Source organism: Rhagoletis pomonella, unplaced genomic scaffold (genome assembly GCF_013731165.1).
Source record: "Rhagoletis pomonella isolate Grant_MI unplaced genomic scaffold, Rhpom_1.0 Rhpom_scaffold_00014, whole genome shotgun sequence".
NCBI classification, from domain to species: domain Eukaryota; kingdom Metazoa; phylum Arthropoda; class Insecta; order Diptera; family Tephritidae; genus Rhagoletis; species Rhagoletis pomonella.
Window position 1 is genome coordinate 12,491,079 of NW_023458568.1, and position 13,354 is coordinate 12,504,432.

At 40.8% G+C, this 13,354-nt stretch overlaps 1 protein-coding gene and 1 long non-coding RNA gene across 3 annotated transcripts in view; one reads left to right on the forward strand and one right to left on the reverse strand.

Annotated features, from left to right (window-relative positions):
• LOC118749240 overlaps positions 1-546 on the reverse strand; it is a 12,416-nt gene extending 11,870 nt beyond the window's left edge. Inside the window, exon 1 of the long non-coding RNA XR_004994185.1 lies at positions 535-546. This is a non-coding gene — a long non-coding RNA (uncharacterized LOC118749240). The remainder of the gene's footprint in view (positions 1-534) is intronic.
• Positions 1-13,354, forward strand: part of LOC118749238 (ras-related protein Rab-43-like) — a 121,763-nt gene that overhangs the window by 60,919 nt on the left and 47,490 nt on the right. The window lies entirely within an intron of this gene.

Here is a 13,354-nt window from a genome sequence, read left to right on the forward strand (position 1 = left end):
TTCAAATTATTGTTGCTTTTCCACAATAAATTTTCATTTAAAAAATGATGAGTCTATAGTTATTTATTCCTTTTTAACTGAATAGTGAGTAAATTTGCTAATCTTTTAAAAAATTTTCAAATCGGTTTTTGAATTTCCAGGTAGCTTTAAAATAAAATTTGAATACTTTATCATAAAGTTTCAGTTTGTATAAGTAAACATCGTCAACAAAGGGTTGTTTCGGCGATCTAACCCCGTTTAGGTTGGCGAAATCCCTCAAAAGTTGTACTTCCATAGGGCTACTTCTTCTTCGCATACCTCTGCTCAGGGCTGGCAATGAGTCAAACCCTGGACCAGAAACATATACCTGTTGCGTGTGCTAGAGACGATTTCACCACAACTCCACCTCCGTCAGATGCAACACGTGCAATGGGTGGAGCCATCTCCGAGTTTGTTCAGGCCTCACGACTTATAGGCAGTGGACCCCCGCGTACGTGGCCCCTTGCTCCGCTAATCGAGCGGCCTCCACGGCACAACAGAGTCCGCTTGAGCAACTCAACACAAACACAACCGCACCACAACACAATACAATAGACAATACCACTGACACAACAGACCACACCACTGATACAACTGCACCACCACCCACACGCCACCACCAACAACTCCTAGTTCCTCCGACAATCTGCACGGTGTGTCAGTCCAGGATATTCCGTAATGTGACATCAGTCAAGTGCAACACTTGCCTTGGCTGGTGTCACTATAGGACATGCTCAAGAGTGCGCACCACGCGAGATTAGACGAGGGACTATGAGGGCCCATGCTGAGCTGCTCGGTCGCAATCCCCAACTGCGACGCCGCCCGCTAATACCACAGGGCAATAGCCTCAGCAGCAGCAACCACAGCATGTGGCGGCCCGGCAACACACGTCACTAACACTCCACATTCCAATAAGTCTCTCTAGGCACACGAAGATTTTACAATTTAACTGTAACGGACTTCAGAGCAAGATCGATGAGATAACAGTCTTCATGGATCGGCACGGAATATTAATAGCTGCGTTCCAAGAGACGAAGTTGCAGTTCTTATAGAAGCAGACATCGACCGCATGGATACCATCCTAGAATGTCAGGGCATTGCTATCCGCTCAGGCGATGTCGAGCTCGAAATATTTAACGTATATATACCCCTGGCAGCAGTTGCCCGGCAGGATATCACCCTGGAATTGGTGCGCTCTTCAGAGGTGGAAACCGTATGGTAGTTGGCGATTTCAATGCGCACTACGATCTTTGGCATTCAAGCCTGTCAAACGATCGTAGGGGAACACAATTGGCTGAGCAGATAGACGATTCGACATTTTGCACAAGGAACCACGACGCACCCACCAGGATTATGGGCAGCTGCTGCAGTTCGCCAGACTTAACAATAGTCAGTGCTGGTCTGATAAGCAGCGTATCATGGCGACCTATGCTGACTAGCATCAGACCATCTGCCAATAATCATCTCGATTGATAAACCAGCCGACTTTGCTTCCGCGGATCACCGGACCTATGTTAACTTTTCTAAAGCTGATTGGAAAGGCTTCGCAGATGTTACTGAAAGCGCCTTCGCTGCACTACCCACACCAACCGACGTTCACTTATGTGAGCGTAAATTCAGCAGGGTTGTCACTGCTGCTGCAGCCCGCTTCTTTCCAGCGGGATGCATCTCGGACTCCCGTCCGAATTTTCCTGCTGAAGCGGCTGTCCTAGCCGATGAGCGCGACAACCTTCGTCAGGCCGATCCCGGAAATCCCCGTATCAGGGATATCAACCCGGAGATTAGGCAACCTGTGAACGTACATAAGCGGAAGAAATGGGAAGTGCATCTGAAGACCTGCAACTTCGCCTCTGGCGTGAGTAAGCTTTGGTCAACCGTGAGGTCATTGTCCAATCCGACGAAGCATGACGACAGAGTTGAAATTGACTTTGGTGACCACGCTTCGTTGGACCCGGAGCGATGCGCGAGCTATTTTAGCCGGCAGTTCATTCTGCATCCTCCGGTGGATAAAGCCAAACGTCGAGTGATCAGAAGGCTGCAGAAACTGCCAAAACCTAGTGCACCTCTTGTTTTCACCAGCGGTGTGGTAAGGGTAGCCATCGGGAAGGCGAAATCCTCCAAAGCCATTGGACCCGACGGAATATGCATGTTGATGGTAAAAAATGTGGATCCTGCGGGAGTAGCGTACCTAACGAAGGTCCTCAATCTGTCAATGGCCACTCTCGTCATTACAGACATCTGGAAGATGGGGAGAGTGGTCCACTGCTCAAACCGGGAAACCAGCCAACAAAAGAGCGTCTTGTCGTCCGATAACCCTCCTTTCCCCGGTAGCGAAGGCACTAGAGGCCTTGCCACTTCCGTATTTTACGAACCACCTGACCCCAGCGAAGCATCAGTATGGATTCCGTAAAGTGCACAGCACAACAACAGCACTTAACGCCATAAATACCCAAATAACTCGTGGCCTTAACCGAAACCGCCCCTGTGAGAGAATCATTCTAGTAGAGCTGGACCTGTCATAAGGCATTCGACACTGTCAGCCAATCAACGCTACTAGAAGACATAGAGGCCTCCACTCTCCAACGGGGACTCAAACGGTGGTCGGCGAATTATTTGAGTGGTCGTCTCTCGTCAGTAACTTGTAGAGACAAATCGAGCAAACCTAGGTAAATAAAACAGGGGGTTGTCCTTTCCCCATCACTGTTTAACTTTTACTTATCAATGCTCCCTCAACCACCAGAGGGAGTCTCGATAGTCTATTATGCTGACGATTGTTCGATCATGGCGTCTGGGAATGGGAATGGTCATCAGACTTGTGCTCGAAAGTAAACGGTTACCTCGTCGAGCTTTCTCGCTTAATTACTGCACGGAGCCTAACCCTCTCCCCTACAAAATTCTCAGCCACACTTTTTACCACCTCGACGAGGGAGGTCAGGCTACAGCTGGGAATTCACGTCGATGATACACCAATCCGACGGTGATCAACTCGAAGATACTCGGAGTAACCTTCGATAGTCTGCTCTCCTTCTCGGCGCATACAACCAAAATTGTCAACGGAGTACAAAGCCGTAACAAGGTCCTCAAGTCGCTAGCCGGCAGTACTTGGGGGCAAAGACAAAGAAACGTTGCTGGCAGCATACAAGGCAATAGGACGGCCGGTTTTAAATTACGCAGCACCAGTGTGGTCGCCGGGGACTAGTAGGACACAGTGGATGAAGCTACGGACGACACAAAACAATGCATTAGGACAGCGACTGGATGCCTTCTGATGTCGCCGCAACACCACCTGCACCACGAGGTGAAAATGCTCCCTTTTAAGGAGCATAACACAATGCTCTGCAAGCAGTTTCTGGTTGGGAGCCACAGACGTACACATCCGAACAGGCACCTGCTTGCAGATGAGCCCTCGCCAAGGCATGTCAGAAGGCATCTTTACGGCAGTTGGTTTTCGATCTCGCTTTTCGTTGGTTCTGGTGAAGTTTTAGCTATTTTCTATCGTTTTCGTTGCCTAAAAAATTTCCAGAACTATTTTTCGAACACAAAGTTACTGTGCATAAAGGCAACAAGTTATATTTCTGTTTGCAACCAAAACATCGTAACTCGATTTGAAAATGAGCCACGTAGAGGAATTGAAGGTCTTTAAAAAGCAACGGTCAGTCCTGAAAAGGAATATAGTACGTATAAAAACGGGCCTTATTGAAAAAACCATGTCGTGAGATCCTTTCGAATTAGAATGTAGACTTGACATTCTAAATTCACACAGCGAAAAGCTAATGACGTGTCAATCAAGAATAGAAGAAATTGATGAGGAAGATATGGCCCGTGGAGAATTGGGGGACATAGTTGTTGAAACAAAGTCCATGATTAAATCCATTCTTGCAAAATATTAATCTTCTGTTGCCGAACTGTCGTTTATTGCACCCCACAGATCGCGACTCCCTAAGATGTCGCTACCCAAATTCAAAGGGGAATATTCTGAATTTAAGAATTTTATGAGTTTGTTTGAGAGTTTAGTGCACAACTATCCTACAATTCCGGATATCGAAAAATTTAATCATTTAGTGCCGTGTTTATCCGGTGAAGCATTGGGCACAGTGAAGTCCTTCCAAATGGCGGAAGAGAACTATCCAAAGGCGCTGGCTAGTTTGAAAAGAGTATATGACAATAAATGTCTTAATGGCTCTTTGATCTCACCAAAATTCAGAAACCTTCTGCGCCATCCTTGCGATCGATAATCGATACAGTGTCCGCGGTGTTTGACTCGCTTTTGTCTCTGGGTGATGATAAACCTATTTCAAATGCGATGTTAATTCACATAGTCATGTCGAAGGTTGAACCCACTACTCGGTCAAAATGGGAGGAGCAATGACTATGATAAATTGCCGCTTTGGACTGAGTGTGAAGCTTTGCTCAATAAGAGATATCAGCACCTGTCTGCTGAAGAAGCTTCCTCACCCCTGCCACGGTCCTCCATTGCAGACATTCGACAGAAGGGAAAAAATCAACCGCTGGAAACCTCAAAGGCATCATTTATCGCGACGAATGCCAAACAGCCAACTTGCCTTCACTGTAGCTCAAAGGACCATTGCCTAACAGCTTGCCCAAAATTCAAAGCGATTACTGCTCTTAAAAGATTTGAATTCGCGAAATCGGTTTCCTTGTGCATAAATTGCTTGCGCAAGGGACTTACCGTCTCAAAGTGCAAAGCAGATCGCAGTCGTGTGTGTAATCGATCACACCATACTATGTTGCACCAATATCCGATCTCCTTTGAGACTGAACGTCAACCTTCGACTACACAGGCGATGCATACCAGCAGTGCGCCAGATCGCGTCATGCTTACTACAGCCGTAGTTAACGTAAAATGTTGTTGCGGTAGTTATGTGCCAGGTCGTGCTCTGCTTGACTCTGGATCCCAAGTCAATTTTATGACCGAGGAGTTGGCACAAAAATTGCGAAGTCGAAGAGAGAAGTCGACTCTGAATGTAATTGGAATTGGCAATTCGAATAAAAGGGTTCAAGGCAAATTAAATGCCTTTGTAAATTCGAGGATCAATTACTTTGACTTTTCGGCAGATTTTTGGGTAATGCGTTCGATATCAGCCAATCACCCAGATCACACAGTGAACACAAATGGCTAGAAAATCCCACAAAATATCGAACTGGCTGACCCAAACTTTTTCAAGTGTCAAAAAATCGACATATTATTGGGAGCTGGAACGTTCTTTCATCTGTTATCGGTTAGTCAGAGCAAAACCAGCCCAAGGCAGTCAACGCTGCATAAAACATTGTTAGGCTGGAAAATATCGGGCAAATATGCCTCAAGTCAAAGCTCAAGTGGGCAAGTAAGTAGCACATTATGTCAAGTCGATGAAAATGTGGAAAATATCGATGCCACCGTCAGAAATTTTGGGTGCTGGAAGAACTACCCTCGGATGCAAACGTCAAAAGACTTACTCCTGAACAAGCTGAATGCGAGCAGGTATTTTCGAAAACCTCGGTTGTTTTAACAGATGGAAGGCTTCACGTCAGACTGCCTTTTAAAAGTGATCGTAATTTACTCGGTCATTCGTATGAAACCCAAGCTCGGCGATTTCAGGCGCTAGAGAGAAGGACTCTGAAAGATTCAGAACTTCGCAAAATGTATCTGGACTTCATGGAAGAGTACCTAAAATTGGGCCACATGAGCTTCACAAACAACAAAATCCCTAGTGAGCCGCAATAATTTCATTCCGCATCAGTGTGTGTTAAGACCGCAAAGCATGACTACCAAGTTGGGCGTAGTTTTTGACGCTTTGATGCCGTACGTCCACACAATTTACGTTGAATGACATCTTGATGGTCGGATAGACAGTTCAAGAAGTGCTTTTTTCGACACTCCTTCGCTTCCGATTGCAGAAATATGCTATTACTGCCGACGACACAAAGATGTATCGACAGATTTCAGTGCCCGAAGATGATAGGAACTTCCAGCTCATAGTGTGGAGACCAGATCCATCAGAGCATTTGCAAGTCTTTCGTTTAAATACCGTTTACGGCACTGCGCCTGCACCATTTATCGCTACACAGTGTCTTCAAATGCTAAGCGACATGAACCTATCGAAATATCCACTCGGTGCCAAAGTCATTCGAAATGATTTTTATGTCGACGACCTGCTGACAGGATCCGACGATTTGAAATCCCTCATTCAAATTCAAACTGAGGTGAATAAAATTCTAGAATCGGCAGGGCTCAAACTAGCAAAGTGGTTTTCCAATCACCCTAATCGGTCGAACAGCGAGAGTCATTAGAAGTTATTGCAGCTCAGCGACACAGACTCTAGGAAAACGCTGGGAATTCACTGGCAGCCGAAAGATGACATTTTTCGCTTCATTCTGGAAGACAACTTTTGTGAACTGCGAGCAACCAAACGAAACATTTTATCGGTTTCTGCTCGCCTCTTTGACCCTCTTGGTTTATTAGCCCCGCTAGTTACCAAAGCAAACATCTTACTGCAAGAGCTTTAGATTCAAAAGCTAGATTGGGATGAGTCGATTACATTGCGCCTCGACACTAGCTGGCAAAACTTGAAAGTAAACTTACTGCAGCTTCCATCAATCAGCATTCCTCGGTATGTAAATACTGAGGCAAGTGTCAGCTGCCAAATTCATGGCTTTTCCGACGGCTCAATAAGAGCGTACGGCTGCTGCGTCTATATACGTAGCCAAACCGCTAGTGGTACGAGATGTACGCTGCTTACTGCAAAGTCTAGAGTAGCTCCGCTGAAGACTAAATCTCTTCCGCGCTTAGAGCTCTCAGCAGCACATGTTCTGGCGAAATTATGGTCAAGAATTTCGCCAATGTTGAGCCGGCCGATAGAAAAAGTTAGTTTCTGGACAGATTCCGAAATAGTTTTGCACTGGATCAAAACGCATCCATCTGCGCTGCAAACTTTCGTCCGAAATTTTTTTGAATTTGGCGAAGAAATGAGTAAGTCATCGAAAAGTATTGCACTTCTCTCTAGCTTAGAGAAACTAACTCCGTCTACTAAAAGCACCAATCCCATACGATGACAAATTTCCTCTGCTGTTAAGCAAGAATTCGCACTTTGTGAAGGCATACATCCGGTTCCTACATCTTCGCAACCATCACGTTGGTCCAAAGGCAGTAGTAGCGCTTCTGCGAGAAAAAATATGGCTGGTAAACGCTCGAGAAGCCTGTAGCAGAACTGTTAGAGATTGCATTCACTGTTTCCATTATAAGCCCAGATTGCAAAGTCAGATCATGGGCAATCTACCCGCCGACAGGTTGCGAGCCCAACGGACATTTACAATATGCGGAGTAGATTATTGTGGGCCCATTCACGTTGCTTTGAATATTCGCGGTCGACCACCCGTGACGTGAAAATGTACAATGCCATTTTCGTTTGTTTCGCTTCAAAGGCAGTAGACCTAGAACTGGTATCTAACTTAACGGCTGATAAATTTATTTTCACCCTCAAAAGGTTGATTGGACGCCGGGTGATACCAGCCACAATATACTGCGACAACGCGACGAACTTCGTGGGAGCGGAGAGTAAGTTGTGGGAGCTGCGGGAATTGAAAGCAGAAGCCGAAGATTCTTCAGTTTGCCGCCGAGGAAAGGTTCACGTCGGCCTCCATACCTCGGAGGGCGCCCCACCTCGGCGGGCTGTGGGAGGCAGCAGTGAAGTCGGCGATACATCTGCTAGTGCGCGCCGTAGGCAACGCGCTGCTAACCGCCGAAGAAATCGTAACGCTGCTCGTCGAGATCGAAGCACCGCTTAGCAGAAACCTCAAGGACGGCGAAGCGCTAACTTCCGCGCATCTACTGGTCGGAGGCCCCTTGCGAGCTCTGCCACCGGAGAAAGTGCCCGACAGTCCCAGCCACTGCTTAGACAGATGGCAGCTTGTTTGGTTTCACAAGCAGCCGTTTTGACGCGCGTGGTCGAAGAGCTACCTTTTGGAGCTCCAGCAGCACAACAAGTGGGCCCATCCGCAGTCCAACGTCGAGCCAGGCCAACTCGTCGTCGTCCACGAGGACAACGTTCCACCGCAACAGTGGGTGCTAGGCAGAGTCACCGAAACAATTCCGGGGGCAGATGGCAAGTTGCGCGTCGCAGACGTCACAACTAAATCTGGAGTCATACGACGGCTTATCCACAAACTAGCCGTGCTACCTATGCCGAATGATTGAAAGACTAGATCCCTTCAAGGTGGCCGGTGTCGAAGCAGAACTATATGCATTAGCTATATAAACAAAATAAAAATTGAAATATGAAATGTATTTGAATTTAAACAAGCATGTACATATACATATATATATATATATACATATATATACTCTATTTAATGTCGTATTTACGCAAATATTTACATATATACTTACTTTTCGCTCTACTTACCTCTCGCTTTTACTTCTTCATGCTTACCGTATGGATATGTATTGTATATACTTACCTTTGTATTTACTGTCACTACATACTTATCATCTTATGTACTTACCTATGTTCATTAGACTGCATCGCTCCCCATACAAAGAAAAATCTCTACTATTTTTCCATTAGAATTATAAAATCTATTATATTTTAAGACGTCCACCAAAATATTTCCGAAAAATATTAAGATTTAAGTGAGCTGGACCGATTTGAAAATCCCTCCAAAAACGGAGTTTTTCATGAATAAAAATAGTTTCTTAAATATTTTTTTTTGAAAAAATCCCCTCAAATGACAGCTGTTTAAGCTTAAAAAATTTGCATGAAAATATTAATAAACAATTAAAAAAAAAATTTAACGGAATCGTAAGAATGAGATTTGTGATGCTGTTTTTTAACTTTTCATAGATTGGTATAAGAACAACTTGAATAACTGAACCTAAGGTCTTCCGATTTAGACTTAAGAGAAGTCATTGGAAAGATATTTTCTCACCCTTTTTATTTCTTTGCTAATAAACTCATTCAAAGGATGGAAGAGAAAGGTAGGATGAACGAACGTCATTCAAAGTTGAATTAAGATGTGTTGGTATTTGAAAGAAAAATGGAACACGAATGAAAAATATATTTATGCAGATTTTGTAAGCTTTATCTGTTTTGTCATCTGAGGGGACTTTTTTCAAAAAGTTCTTTAAGAAACTATTTGTATTCATAAAAAACTCCATTTTTGGAGGTATTTTCAAATCAGTCCAGCTCACTTAAATCTTAATATTTTTCCGAAATATTTTGGCGGGCGTCTTAAAATATTATAAATTTTGTAATCCTAGCGTAAAAACCGCAACTTTTTTTGGTGATGCAGTCTAATGTACATATATGTGGCGATAGAATTACTACATATACTTACCCCTTCTAACTGTCCATCGTTTCCCCTATTCTTCTCCTACTTAATACCTCTTAGTTAAGCCGTTAGGTTAGGCAGTAGGTTAAGAATGTGAAATGAAGAATTGTAATAAACACTTGAATTGTAATATCGGAACCGTGCGGTTATTATTTTTATCAGGCAACTAAATATAGAGTGAGTTAGTAGTGTTTCGTGCTCCCCAAAAAGTACTAAAACTTCTTTAATCTAAAAAAAAAATAAACGAGCCTTAGCACAAAACAGTGTTAAATTTTCACCCTCTATTTACCAAAAATAATCGATAATTCCAGGTTGCAGACGTAGAAGTTATCTTTTTAATACAGGATTACTTTATAACTTGGGTTTCAGAGGCGAAATTTTGAATTCTTACGGCTCTATTCTGTATCAGTGACAAATTCTTGTCAGTTTTTATTACGGAAAAATATATGAAACAGTTTAAATTTGTCAGTAAAGAAAATGTTTGTCACCGATAGAGAATTGGGCTATTATTTATTGGACAGTTCAGCTCGAAAAAGCAGATAATCTGGCCATAAGTATGTCCCTAAACAACAAAATCGAATATAACAATATTGTTAAATTTATTAAGGGTAGCAGTCTACCGGATATCCGAATCCGGCTCTTATTTTTTACATGGTATCCGGAATCCGGTTATCGGGCAAAATCTCTATCCAGCAAATCCCTATATATTACTTTTCATATCAATTCAAGTCTATTACATGCGCCGCACGCTTTTCATTTTCAATCTCATAAATTGTTTATAATGATTTACCCAAAGTAAAACTTCAAAATCAAAAGTTATCAAAACAAATTCTACTGAGAACTATTATCGCTGGCCATCGAAGATCGAAAGTGAAATTCGTATTATGAGCTATGCAAGCGTGTCGAAATTTTCGTTGAGTATCGAATTTTCTGACGAACAGAATTTTGCTTTCGTTGGTGTAGCGAAATGTTAGAAAATTTTAAAAATGTATGATTTTGCATTTGTTTTCTTACTTTTTGGCGGCTAGACACTAATTTTAAACAATTTGTATTAATTTCAAGCAGTTCTAAAGTCGTGAATAGTAAACACAAGCTCCAAAGTCTGGTTTTACAAAGAAAATCCCTATACGCTCTTGGCACGATCTCTGAAAACAAAATCATGGAGCTGTTTATAGTTTTAATATATTTTAAATATATTTGGATCACAGAATTTCTTAAATATATTGTATGTCAAAATATATTCGAAAGACTGCACTTAAACTCTCACGTTTTCTGCTCCTGGCCAGTTTTTTAAGCCCTCATCCTCTGACGAATCGTTCAACCAGAACTCCGTTGTGCTAATTAAATTTTTTTTTTACCACGCTTTTATAAACTCGCTTTCTTTTTTATTTCATTTTAATTTGCACAAATTTACATATGTATAAGCACACTATTTAGTTTGCTCGATCTGTAAACAAAGCTTCTCAGCGGTGAAAAATATACTATTGTGAACAACCTAAACGAGCGAAATTCACAATAGCGCTATTCTTCATCGAATGAGCGCCATAATACCAAATGAAAATTCGTTCGATCAGCATTTTCGACCACAGTCGAAGATCGAATGCAACTCATAATAGGGGCCTGAAAATTAATTAAAAAAATAATAATTTTGCATCACTTAACATTTTTTGCTTGATACTTTGCGCCTTTGAAGTTCCTTTGTGTGCAGATCTTCAGGCGTAGAGGAGTCGTTGCTGCATAAAAAAATTTATACGCTTCTAGAGCTATACGAACCGTGTGCAGACTGCCTTAATCTTCGCAAATTTTACCACTACCAAAACCAAAGATGTATACACATCAATAATTCAACGAAATTCTGATACATAAGTATTGTATTTTATCAGAATTTATTTATATTCTCTTTCAACATACGCACATGCATATATGTACATATGTTTGTTTCTTCTATTGAACCATTAATTTATAAAGATTTCTGGCCTTATTCATAAAAAATAAAGTAGGTTTAAAGAGTTTTTTAAATTGACGTTTTCACGTTTCAAATGTTTCAATTTATAAACCTTTTTTAAAGCTACTTTATTTTTTATGAATAAGGCTATTAATTTCTTCCAAAATTTTATTATGTTGAATTATTTTTTCCCGAAATTTAATTTTATTCACATAATTAGAATTAAAATTGGTATACGGTTACTATTAGTAATTTTAATTGGTACAGTTTCCCAACTGGTGTCAACATTAGTAAAATTATAAAAAGTAACATCCGGAGAAGAAAAATTTTAACCCACTGCAAAAGTTGGAGATTTATTATTTAGACAATAAAATTGAAAATCATCAGTCAAATTATCCAAAATTTGTCCCTTAGAATTAAAACGATTGTTATCCCAAGTTGCACTCCTTGCATCAAAATCACTGCCGTAGGTTTATTGAAGTTTCACAATGTAATAAATTTCACGTTTAAAAATATTATTATTTAGGACCATCATCAGATCTATATGCACCAACAAAATTATAATTTTGTAAACTCGTATTCGCATTATTATTAATCCAAATTTCACTTAAAAGTGCAATATCAATTTTGTGATTCAATAACCTAAGTTCCAGTAATTCTTTGTTGTTCGGTTTCTTTAAATTTTTAATATCATATGTTGGGGCTATTCTTGTTTTCATACGAATCGAAAATAATGAGATTTTCCTACCATTTTCTATACAAAAATTTCAAATTTTCGATTCGTACGAAAACCAGAATACGCCCCATTGTAAAATTTTAATTTTATCCATCATTATGTTACATCTCTATTTATCTGATACCGGTTAATTTTATCTTTAATATCATTTAGTTTTTATTAATTTCCGCACATTAAGCGCCTAAACATACACTGAGGGAAAAAATATCAAAATCAAATAGAAACGTAATTGATCTTACTATAAATGTCAACGAAAATACTGTATATTGGTAAAAATTCACTTCAATTACGCGCATATTAAAAGACCGCGTTCGTTCTGAAAAAGCATCCGTGAAGTGAATAATCAAGACAAAAACTAAAAAAAAATATTTAACTTGCATGTTGCCTGCGGTGCAATTCGAACCCTGACCATCTCTGGATATCAACAAAATGTGGCATGCATCTTTGCGCACTCAGCTACACCCAGGCATATAAATTTGCTTTCAAATGTTGAATATCCATCAACACCACAGCACGCGATTTGTACGGATAAACATGTACTATGTATGAATGTGTGTGTTGTCACCGCTCACAGAACGGCGCTCTGCATGCTTGGGGTGCGTATGTACACTCATATACATACTCAAATGTGAACAGTCAAATACGTGCGTAATAAATTTTGTATGAAAATATTATTTTTAAATACGAAAATTTTTAAACGATAATCAAATATTTATAAAGTATTCATTTTTTTACTATGCATTATTTCCCTCAGTGTAGTAGTGTAATCGTTTCGGCATACTAAAGTATGAAGCTTTTATGCCGAATACTTGTATTTCAATGAAGCTCTGTACATAACGATTCAAAATCATGTTTTCGCCTAATCATAAAAGCTTCATGAATCGAAGCGCCCTATATTGTTGCTTGCCGTTTTGAAATCGGAATTTGTACTTTTTTGTGTTGAAAATAAAAATTCTTTGTCATTTTAATAAGAAATAATTGAAAATGAATAATTTCGTGCTTAAATTCGCACAAATTGTATTGAAACTTGCAATATTTCGCTGCAGAAATATTTGCGGAAGTGTGTTGAGAGAGAACGGCCATAAAATGTGCTATGTGGAGAATTTATTGACTAGTTACATGTGCAAAAGTCGAGTCGTCATGCATTCGTTTCGGCATGAAATAACGATTACGCTACTATGATTACGCGCGTAATGTACGCAGTTCCTTATAAACAGGGAACGGATTTTTAGGATCTAAAAACCTATAAAAAAGGCAAAATAAAGTAACGAAATAGGCTGGAAAAGGCAAAATAAAATAGCGAAAAAGGCAGGAAAAGGCAAAAAAAA